The sequence below is a fragment of the Triticum dicoccoides genome, chromosome 4A, assembly GCF_002162155.2.
Source record: "Triticum dicoccoides isolate Atlit2015 ecotype Zavitan chromosome 4A, WEW_v2.0, whole genome shotgun sequence".
Lineage (NCBI taxonomy): Eukaryota > Viridiplantae > Streptophyta > Magnoliopsida > Poales > Poaceae > Triticum > Triticum dicoccoides.
Genome location: NC_041386.1, coordinates 50,029,877 through 50,042,453, shown reverse-complemented (window position 1 = coordinate 50,042,453; position 12,577 = coordinate 50,029,877). Strand labels below are relative to the sequence as shown.

At 41.6% G+C, this 12,577-nt stretch overlaps 1 long non-coding RNA gene across 1 annotated transcript; it reads right to left on the bottom strand.

Moving 5' to 3' along the window:
- Positions 1–11,079: 11,079 nt before the first annotated feature.
- On the bottom strand, positions 11,080–11,994 carry LOC119288665. Its single transcript, XR_005141244.1, has 3 exons — positions 11,969–11,994; positions 11,280–11,424; positions 11,080–11,202 (listed from the first exon to the last, which is right to left on the bottom strand). It is a non-coding gene; the product is annotated as an uncharacterized LOC119288665 (long non-coding RNA).
- Positions 11,995–12,577: the final 583 nt, after the last annotated feature.

Sequence of the window (12,577 nt, the reverse complement as noted above, 5' to 3'; positions counted from 1 at the left end):
TTTGTTGAAATCAATAAAAGCCCCTGCAGTATTCAAAAAGGGTCTTCCAAGAATAATGGACATACTATCATCCTCGGGAATATCAAGAATAACAAAGTCCATTGAAATAGTAACGTTTGCAACCACAACATGCACATCCTCACAAATACCGACAGGTATAGCAGTTGATTTATCAGCCATTTGCAAAGATATTTCAGTATGTGTCAACTTATTCAAATCAAGTCTACAATATAAAGAGATAGGTATAACACTAACACCGGCTCCAAGATCACATAAAGCAGTTTTAACATAGTTTCTTTTAATGGAGCATGGTATAGTGGGTACTCCTGGATCTCCAAGTTTCTTTGGTATTCCACCCTTAAAAGTATAATTAGCAAGCATGGTGGAAATTTCAGCTTCATGTATCTTTATTTTATTAGTAACAATATCTTTCATATACTTAGAATAAGGATTCATTTTAAGCATATGAGTTAATCGCATACGCAAAAAGATAGGTCTAATCATTTCAGCAAAGCGCCCAAAATCCTCATCATCCTTTTTCTTGGATGGTTTGGGAGGAAAAGGCATGGGTTTTTGAACCCAAGGCTCTCTTTCCTTACCGTGATTCCTAGCAACAAAGTCTTTCTTATCATAAGGTTGATTCTTTGATTGTGGGTTATCAAGATCAATAGCAGGTTCAATTTCTATATCATTATCATTGCTAGGTTGAGCATCAACATGAACATTATCATTAACATTATCACTAGTTTCAGGTTCATTACCAGATTGTGTTTTAGCATCAGAAATAGAAATATCATTTGGATTCTCAGGTGTTTCAGTAATAGGTTCACTAGAAGCATGCAAAGTCCTATCATTTTTCTTTTTCTTCCTTTTAGAAGGACTAGGTGCATCTATATTATTTCTCTGAGAATCTTTCTCAATTCTCTTAGGGTGGCCTTCAGGATACAAAGGTTCCTGAGTCATCTTACCAGTTCTAGTAGCCACTCTAACAACATAATCATTATCCTTACTATTCAATTCATTGAGCAAATCATTTTGAGCTTTAAGTACTTGTTCTACTTGAGTGGTAACCATAGAAGCATGTTTACTAATAAGTTTAAGTTCACCTTTGACATTAGCCATATAATCACCCAAGTGTTCAAGCATATCAGCACCGCGTTTAAATTCTCTACCAAAATAAGCATTGAAGTCTTCTTGCTTAACCATAAATTTATCAAACTCATCTAAGCATGGGCTAGCAAATTAGTAAATGGGATTTCAGCTTTATCATATCTATAGAGAGAATTTACCTTTACTACCTGTGTCGGGTTATCAAGACCATGTGTTTCTTCAATAGGAGATGGATTAAAATTATGCATTTCTTCGACAGACGGTAAATTAAGACCATGTATTTCTTCAATAGGAGGTAAATTCTTAACATCTTCAGCTTTAATACCCTTTCCTTTCATGGATTTCTTTGCCTCTTGCATATCTTCAGGACTGAGAAATAGAACACCTCTCTTCTTCGGAGTTGGTTTAGGAATAGGCTCAGGAGTTGGCTCAGGAAGTGTCGAATTATTTTCATTTGTCAACATATTGTTTAATAGAATTTCAGCTTCATCCGGTGTCCTTTCCCTGAAAACAGAACCAGCACAACTATCCAGGTAATCTCTAGAAGCATCGGTTAGTCCATTATAAAAGATATCAAGTATTTCATTTTTCTTAAGAGGATGATCAGGCAAAGCATTAAGTAATTGGAGAAGCCTCCTCCAAGCTTGTGGAGACTCTCTTCTTCAATTTGCACAAAATTATATATATATCCCTTAAAGCAGCTTGTTTCTTATGAGCAGGGAAATATTTAGCAAAGAAGTAATAAATCATATCCTGGGGACTACACACACAACTAGGATCAAGAGAATTAAACCATATCTTAGCATCACCCTTTAATGAGAACGGAAATATTTTAAGGATTTAAAAGTAGCGAGTTCTCTCATCATTAGTGAACAGGGTGGCTATATCATTTAATTTAGTAAGATGTGCCACAACAGTTTCAGATTCATAGCCATAAAAAGATCAGATTCAACCAAAGTAATTATATCAGGATCAACAGAGAATTCATAATCCTTATCAGTAACATAGATAGGTGAAGTAGCAAAATCAGGGTCAGGTTTCATTCTAGCATTAAGGGATTGATGCTTCCATTTAGCTAATAACCTCTTTAGATCATATCTATCATTGCAAGCAAGAATAGCTCTAGCAGATTCTTCATACAGAACATAACTCCCGGGAACAACAGGCAATTCATATCTATTAGGGGGAGAGTCTTTATCATCACTTTCATCAATATTATCAGTTTCAATAATTTCATTCTCTCTAACCCTAGCAAGTTGTTCATCAAGAAATTCACCAAGTGGCACAGTAGTATCAAGCATAGAAGTCATGCATAGCAGAAGTGGCGTCATCAATAACATGCGACATATCAAAATGAATAGAAGAAGCAAGTTGAGGTATCGCAAGCTTACTCAAAACAGAAGGTGAATCAAGTGGAGAGCTAGATGGCAGTTCCTTACCTCCCCTCATAGTTGAGGGATAAATCTTGGTTTTAGGATCTCTCAAGTTCTTCATAATGATAAGCAGATATAAATCCCAAGTGACTCAAAGAATAGAACTATGCTCCCTGGCAATGGCGCAAGAAAATAGTCTTGATAGCCCACAAGTATAGGGGATCGCAATAGTTTTTGTGGGTAGAGTATTCAACCCAAATTTATTGATTCGACACAAGGGGAGCCAAAGAATATTCTCGAGTATTAGCAGCTGAGTTGTCAATTCAACCACACCTGGAAACTTAATATATGCAGCAAAGTAATATGATAGTGGTGGTAACGGCAGCAAAAGGTAATGATAACAAAATTAATGTTTTTGGTATTTTGTAGTGATTCTAACAATAGCAACGGAAAAGTAAATAAGCGGATAACAATGTATGGAAAGCTCGTAGGAATTGGATTGGTGATAGAGAATTATGCCGGATGCGGTTCATCATGTAACAATCATAACCTAGGGTGACACAGAACTAGCTCCAATTCATCAATGTAATGTAGGCATGTATTCCGAATATAGTCATATGTTCTTATGGAAAAGAACCTGTGAGGGAGTCCTGGATTAGGGGGTCTCCGGACAGCCGGACTATATCCTTTGGCCGGACTGTTGGACTTGAAGATACAAGATTGAAGACTTCGTCATGTGTCCGGATGGGACTTTCCTTGGCGTGGAAGGCAAGCTTGGCAATACGGATATGTAGATATCCTCGCTTGTAACCGACTCTGTGTAACCATAGTCCCCTCCGGTGTTTATATAAACCGGAGTGTTTAGTCCCTAGGACAACATACAATCATACCATAGGCTAGCTTCTAGGGTTTAGCCTCTATGATCTCGTGGTAGATCAACTCTTGTAATACTCATATCATCAATATCAATCAAGTAGGACGTAGGGTATTACCTCCATCAAGAGGGCCCGAACCTGGGTAAACATCGTGTCCCCTACCTCCTGTTACCATCGGCCTTAGACGCACAGTTCGGGACCCCCTACCCGAGATCCACTGGTTTTCACACCGACATTGGTGCTTTCATTGAGAGTTCCACTATGCTGTCACCACAAGGCTCGATGGCCCCTTCGATCATCGGTAACGATGCGGTCCAGGGTGAGGTTTTCCTCCCTGGACAGATCTTCGTATTCGGCGGCTTCACACTGCGGGCCAATTCACTTGGCCATCTAGAGCAGATCGAGAGCTACGCCCTTGGCCGTCAGGTCAGGTTCGGAAACTTAAACTACACTGCCGACATCCGCAGGGACTTGTGAAGGAAATATGCCCTAGAGGCAATAATAATGTTATTATTTTATTTCCTTATATCATGATAAATGTTTATTATTCATGCTAGAATTGTATTATCCGGAAACATAATACTTTTGTGAATACATAGACAAACTAAAACGTCACTAGTATGCCTCTACTTGACTAGCTTGTTAATCAAAGATGGTTATGTTTCCTAACCATAGACATGTGTTGTCATTTGATTAACGGGGATCACATTATTAGGAGAATGATGTGATTGACATGACCCATTCCATCAGCTTAGCACCCGATCGTTTAGTATGTTGCTATTGCTTTCTTCATGACTTATACATGTTCCTATGACTATGAGATTATGCAACTCCCGTTTGCCGGAGGAACACTTTGTGCGCTACCAAACGTCACAACGTAACTGGGTGATTATAAAGGAGCTCTACAGGTGTCTCCAAAGGTAAATGTTGGGTTGGCGTATTTCGAGATTAGGATTTGTCACTCCGATTGTCGGAGAGGTATCTCTGGGCCCTCTCGGTAATGCACATCACATAAGCCTTGCAAGCATTGCAACTAATGAGTTAGTTGCGAGATTATGTATTACGAAACGAGTAAAGAGACTTGCCAGTAACGAGATTGAACTAGGTATTGAGATACCGACGATCGAATCTCGGGCAAGTAACATACCGATGACAAAGGGAACAACGTATGTTGTTATGCGGTCTGACCGATAAAGATCTTCGTAGAATATGTGGGAGCCAATATGAGCATCTAGGTTCCGCTATTGGTTATTGACCGGAGACATGTCTCGGTCATGTCTAGATTGTTCTCGAACCCGTAGGGTCCGCACGCTTAAGGTTTCGATGACACTTATATTATGAGTTTATGAGTTTTGATGTACCGAAGTTAGTTCGGAGTCCAAGATGTGATCACAGACATGACGAGGAGTCTCGAAATGGTTGAGACATGAAGATTGATATATTGGACGACTATATTCGGACATCAGAAGTGTTCCGGGTGATTCCGAAGAAAACCAGAGTGCCAGAGGGTTACCGGAACCCCCCGGGAGAAGTAATAGTCCATATGTGCCTTAGTGGAGAGAGAGAGAGGAGCAGACAGGGTCGGCTGCGCGCCTCCTCCCCCCTGGTCCGAATTGGCTCCCCCGTTTCCTTCTCCCTCCCCCCTTCCTTTCCCCCTCCTAGTAGGAGTAGGAAAGAGGGGAGTCCTACTCCTACTAGGAGGAGGACTCCTCCTCCTTGGCGCGCCATAGGGCCGACCGACCTCCTCCCCTTGCTCCTTTATATACAGGGGCAGGGGGCACCCCTAGATACACAAGTTGATCCACGTGATCGTTTTCTTAGCCGTGTGCGGTGCCCCCTTCCGCCATAATCCTCGATAATATTGTAGCGGTGCTTAGGCGAAGCCCTGCAATGGTAGAACATCAAGATCGTCACCACGCCGTCGTGCTGACGGAACTCTTCCCCGACACTTTGCTGGATCGGAGTCCGGGGATCGTCATCGAGCTGAACGTGTGCTAAAACTCGGAGGTGACGTAGTTTCGGTGCTTGATCGGTCGGGCCGTGAAGACGTACGACTACATCAACCGCGTTGTCATAACGCTTCTGCTGTCGGTCTACAAGGGTACGTAGATCACACTCTCCCCTCTCGTTGCGATGCATCACCATGATCTTGCGTGTGCGTAGGAATTTTTTTGAAATTACTACGTTCCCCAACAGTGGCATCCGAGCCTAGGTTTGATGTGTTGATGTTATATGCACGAGTAGAACACAAGTGAGTTGTGGGCGATATAAGTCATACTGCTTACCAGCATGTCATACTTTGGTTCGGCGGTATTGTTGGATGAAGCGGCCGGGACCAACATTACGCGTACGCTTACGCGAGACCGGTTCTCCCGACGTGCTTTGCACAAAGCTGGCTAGCGGGTGTCAGTTTCTCCAACTTTAGTTGAACCGAGTGTGGCTACGCCCGGTCCTTGCGAAGGTTAAAACAACACCAACTTGACAAACTATCGTTGTGGTTTTGATGCGTAGGTAAGATTGGTTCTTACTTAAGCCCGTAGCAGCCACGTAAAACTTGCAACAAACAAAAGTAGAGAACGTCTAACTTGTTTTTGCAGGGCATGTTGTGATGTGATATGGTCAAGACATGATGCTAAATTTTATTGTATGAGATGATCATGTTTTGTAACCGAGTTATCGGCAACTGGCAGGAGCCATATGGTTGTCGCTTTATTGTATGCAATGCAACTGCGCTGTAATGCTTTACTTTATCACTAAGCGGTAGCGATAGTCATGGAGGCATAAGATTGGCGAGACAACAACGATGCTACGATGGTGATCAAGGTGTCGCGCCGGTGATGATGGTGATCATGACGGTGCTTCGAAGATGGAGATCACAAGCACAAGATGATGATGGCAATATCATATCACTTATATTGATTGCATGTGATGTTTATCTTTTATGCATCTTATCTTGCTTTGATTGACGATAGCATTTTAAGATGATCTCTCACTAATTATCAAGGAGTGTTCTCCCTGAGTATGCACCGTTGTGAAAGTTCTTCGTGCTGAGACACCACGTGATGATCGGGTGTGATAGGCTCTACGTTCAAATACAACGGGTGCAAAACAGTTGCACACGCGGAATACTCAGGTTATACTTGACGAGCCAAGCATATACAGATATGGCCTCGGAACACGGAGACCGAAAGGTCGAGCGTGAATCATATAGTAGATATGATCAACATAGTGATGTTCACCAATGAAACTACTCCATCTCACGTGATGATCGGACATGGTTTAGTTGATTTGGATCACGTAATCACTTAGAGGATTAGAGGGATGTCTATCTAAGTGGGAGTTCTTTAGTAATATGATTAATTGAACCTAAATTTATCATGAACTTAGTACCTGATAGTATCTTGCTTGTTTATGTTTGGTTGTAGATAGATGGCCCGTGTTGTTGTTCTGTTGAATTTTAATGCGTTCCTCGAGAAAGCAAAGTTGAAAGATGATGGTAGAAATTACACGGACTGGGTCCGTAACTTGAGGATTATCCTCATTGCTGCACAGAAGAATTACGTCCTGGAAGCACCGCTGGGTGCTAGGCCTACTGCTGGAGCAACACCAGATGCTATGAACGTCTGGCAGAGCGAAGCTGATGACTACTCGATAGTTCAGTGTGCCATGCTTTACGGCTAAGAATCGGGACTTCAACGATGTTTTGAACGTCATGGAGCATATGAGATGTTCCAGGAGTTGAAGTTAATATTTCAAGAAAATGCCCGGATTGAGAGATATGAAGTCTACAATAAGTTCTATAGCTGCAAGATGGAGGAGAACAGTTCTGTCAGTGAGCATATACTCAAAATGTCTGGGTATAATAATCACTTGATTCAATTGGGAGTTAATCTTCCAGATGATTGCGTCATTGACAGAATTCTCCAATCACTGCCACCTAGCTACAAGAGCTTCATGATGAACTATAATATGCAAGGGATGAATAAGACTATTCCCGAGCTCTTCGCAATGCTGAAAGCTGCGGAGGTAGAAATCAAGAAGGAGCATCAAGTGTTGATGGTCAACAAGACAACTAGTTTCAAGAAAAAGGGCAAAGGGAAGAAGAAGGGGAACTTCAAAAAGAACAGCAAGCAAGTTGCTGCTCAAGAGAAGAAACCCAAACCTGGACCTAAGCCTGAAACTGAGTGCTTCTACTGCAAGCAGACTGGTCACTGGAAGTGGAACTGCCCCAAGTATTTAGCGGATAAGAAGGATGGCAAGGTGAACAAAGGAATATGTGATATACATGTTATTGATGTGTACCTTACTAATGCTCGCAGTAGCACCTGGGTATTTGATACTGGTTCTGTTGCTAACATTTGCAACTCGAAACAGGGACTACGGATTAAGCGAAGATTGGCTAAGGATGAGGTGACGATGCGCGTGGGAAATGGTTCCAAAGTCGATGTGATCGCTGTCAGCATGCTACCTCTACATCTACCTTCGGGATTAGTATTAGACCTAAATAATTGTTATTTGGTGCCAGCGTTGAGCATGAACATTATATCTGGATCTTGTTTGATGTGAGATGGTTATTCATTTAAATCAGAGAATAATGGTTGTTCTATTTATATGAGTAATATCTTTTATGGTCATGCACCCTTAAAGAGTGGTCTATTCTTATTAAATATCGATAGTAGTGACACACATATTCATAATGTTGAAGCCAAAAGATGCAGAGTTGATAATGATAGTGCAACTTATTTGTGGCACTGCCATTTGGGTCATATCGGTGTAAAGCGCATGAAGAAACTCCATACTAATGGACTTTTGGAACCACTTCATTATGAATCGCTTGGTACTTGCAAACCATGCCTTATGGGTAAGATGACAAAAACACCGTTCTCCGGTACTATGGAGAGAGCAACAGATTTGTTGGAAATCATACATACAGATGTATGTGGTCCGATGAATGTTGAGGCTCGTGGTGGATATCGTTATTTTCTCACCTTCACAGATGACTTAAGCAGATATGGGTATATCTACTTAATGAAACATAAGTCTGAAACATTTGAAAAGTTCAAAGAATTTCAGAGTGAAGTTGAAAATCATCATAACAAGAAAATAAAATTCCTACGGTCTGATCGTGGAGGAGAATATTTGAGTTACGTGTTTGGTGTACATTTGAAACAATGCGGAATAGTTTTGCAACTCACGCCACCCGGAACACCACAGCGTAATGGTGTGTCCGAATGTCGTAATCGTACTTTACTTGATATGGTGCGATCTATGATGTCTCTTACTGATTTACCGCTATCGTTTTGGGGTTATGCTCTAGAGACGGCTGCATTCACGTTAAATAGGGCACCATCAAAATCCGTTGAGATGATGCCTTATGAACTGTGGTTTGGCAAGAAACCAAAGTTGTTGTTTCTGAAAGTTTGGGGCTGCGATGCTTATGTGAAAAAGCTTCAACCTGATAAGCTCGAACCCAAATCGGAGAAATGTGTCTTCATAGGATATCCAAAGGAAACTATTGGATACACCTTCTATCACAGATCCGAAGGTAAGACTTTTGTTGCTAAATTTGGAAATTTTCTAGAGAAGGAGTTTCTCTCGAAAGAAGTGAGTGGGAGGAAAGTAGAACTTGACGAGGTAATTGTACCTGCTCCCTTATTGGAAAGTAGCACATCACATAAACCAGTTTCTGTGACACCTACACCAATTAGTGAGGAAGCTAATGATGATGATCATGAAACTTCAGAACAAGATACTACTGAACCTCGTAGATCAACCAGAGTAAGATCCGCACCAGAGTGGTACAGTAATCCTGTTCTGGAAATCATGCTACTAGATCATGATGAACCTACGAACTATGGAGAAGCGATGGTGAGCCCAGATTCCGCAAAATGGCTTGAAGCCATGAAATCTGAGATGGGATCCATGTATGAGAACAAAGTATGGACTTTGGTTGACTTGCCCAAAGATCGGCAAGCAATTGAGAATAAATGGATCTTCAAGAAGAAGACTGACGCTGACGGTAATGTTACTGTCTACAAAGCTCGACTTGTCGCAAAAGGTTTTCGACAAGTTCAAGGGATTGACTATGATGAGACCTTCTCACCCGTAGCGATGCTTAAGTCTATCCGAATCATGTTAGCAATTGCCGCATTTTATAATTATAAAATTTGGCAGATGGATGTCAAAACTGCATTCCTGAATGGATTTCTGGAAGAAGAGTTATATATGATGCAACCGGAAGGTTTTGTCGATCCAAAGGGAGCTAACAAAGTGTGCAAGCTCCAGCCATCCATTTATGGACTGGTGCAAGCTTCTCGGAGTTGGAATAAACGCTTTGATAGTGTGATCAAAGCATTTGGTTTTGTACATACTTTTGGAGAAGCCTGTATTTACAAGAAAGTGAGTGGGAGCTCTGTAGCATTTCTGATATTATATGTAGATGACATATTACTAATCAGAAATGATATAGAATTTCTGGATAGCATAAACACTACAGGAATCAGCTACTTTGCCGTCCGCCACGGCGGACGGCAAAGGCATGAATGGTGCACGGCAAAAGTCTTTGCCGTCCGCCACGGACGGCAAAAGTAGACGGCAAAGAAAGGGCCGGTAAAGAGCTACTTTGCCGTCTGCTTTCTGAAGCGGACGGCAAAGCGGCCTTTGCCATCAGCGGCTGACGGCAAAGGGCATGGCTCTTTGCCATCTGCTGGCAGACGGCAAAGACTGCAGCCTCTTTGCCATCTGCTGGCAGATGGCAAAGAGACCAAATTGGCATTAATTCTGTTTCTTCTTATATCCATTCATTTTCATAGAAAATCAAACACACACACACACACATATATATATATGACCAATATAGGATATCCAACACATGTTACCAATAGTAGCAAGTTTCATCCATACATATACATAGTTTCATCAATATTACACAGTTTCATCCATAGGTAGCAAGTTTCACAAAGTAAAAAACAAAAACTAAAGACAAGCACTCCATATCTGAAATTACAAGAAATGACCTAAAACTAAATATCTATTTTCCTAGGCAGCACACACTTGACCACCATAGCAGCTTGTCGGACCGTTGTATCTATGGAGCACAAAACAACAGTCAGCCTGATTAGAAATTTTAAGGAGAGCAGTGCTAGTTTAAGAGTTATGAACAGATATAAATGGTGCATAAATTCCTATTATTCAACAAACATAAGTTATTTCCAAGTGAAACACGGGGCAATGTTATCCACTTCAAAACAGAACAGAACACATAGGTACACACATTGTCAAGTTTTTTCCACAAATGAGTTATTGATTGAGTTCAAGAAATGACCAAGGGCCTAATTGGTTCACAGGACCTAAAAACTCATAAATAGGGAAATCACTGGGTTGCAATGTCATGCCATCTCTTGATACTATATGTTCGACAGGATGTTTGAGTGCATCATAGAAAACCATAGGAGTTTTTCAAGGCCGCTTTTTACAATCATATGGAATAATTTGAAGCGGAGAGGCCCCAAAAGGGGAAATCATGTTGTGTGGGAAAAGAGAATACCATTCACCGTAATGAAAAATATAGCATGCCAGAATCACTATTCTAGAGCACATATCCGTACCAAAACATTTATAGTGTTTCCAACTCTTCTAAGCATGTTAGAACACTATGTGGACAATAAAATTGAGTTATCTAAGCAATTTGACAATCAAATGGAGTTAACACGGGCCCCAAGGTTAGGGATTTAGTGACGGCAACAGTCTGCCAGCCGGCTTCCTCAATAGAAGGGACAGACCCAGTGCTAGAAGCAGAACAAGAACGTTGATACACAAGATAAGCACAAGCCCTTGAGAGCAGTCTGCTTGGCAGAACAATTAATTAACCTCTAGAAGCAGAAGAAGCACATTGATAGACAAGTTATTATGAAGAACCAACCTTGAGAGCGGTCTGCTTGCGCAAGATATCATTGGACTTGAACACGACTGCGGCAATCCAGATCATGACGAAGAAACCTACACAATATAAACTCAATTGGAATGAGGAACTCGCCATCATCTTCTGACCAAGAGGCATCAAGTACCTATACAAAAAAGTAAGAGCACAATAAGATACAATGTATGCCGGTGGACATGTTTAACAGCAACAAAACTACCCTATGAATAGCATAGTTAAATGTGATTCCTCCTAGTAGTATGTGTTCTATTATTCATAGTGATGAGAGCCCGAGACTATGCCAATAATGTCCAGAAAGAAAAGGCCTCCAAAATGTAGCATTATTTCAGTAGCAAGATTTTCTTTTTGGAAATAGGTTTATCCGAGGAGCGTTGACCTACGTCACATACTGTAATACATGCACTTCATTTGTTTTTAAGAAACTTGAGATTACTGCTGGTGCTAAAACAAAGCCCACCAAAATCCTCTTTCAGCTAAAATACCAATTCACGTACTAGCTAGCATCACTAGTTAAGAAAACAGATTTATCACTTGTAGCAGCGCTGACCAAATTGCCACGGCAGCAGAACCCCAGCCATATGAGTACCCTGTCTTAAATCTAGACTATACCAATTGTGCAACTGACATTGAGATTTCAGAGGGCGGGCGCAGCAGAACAGCAAGTGCTATACCTTCACATTGGGGTCCCTGAGGTTGGTGTGCAGCCACTCGGCGAACACAACAGGCTCGGTCCGCGGCACCGTGTGGACGACGCCCGACGCAGCGTTGGTGGCGGCGGCCTTCGAGACGGCCGACGACATGGCATTGAAGCACGCGGTGATCCCGAACCACGTCATCGATGGCGACAGCGACGCCCTGCACCCGACCTCTGCCGTGCGCGCCCATCCGACCCTGCCCTACAAGTTTCCAAGAAAATTATGACAGCCTCAACAAGTACTGAAGGAAAAGAAGATGTGACAACTACTCCCTCTGTCTCATAATATACAGAAACATCAGAAACTTGTGTACCTTCCAAATGGACCAAACACTTTGTTGATTGCTTGGAGAAAATATATGCTTTGAGGAAGAAGAATTGTTGTCGCGCTACCTACGTAAGAAGGTTGCCGCATAAGTAATCAGGTTGTTCATGAGCTTAACACTAAGTAGTTACAGAAAATAGTAGAGATGAAGCAAGCAACAATATTTACTTCCGAGATATTATCAGCGGATCCATGAGATGGTTAGGCTTTGAACCCTCTGCTGCCCACAAGTATCAGTATCAAAATGACCTTGCCCAGGTA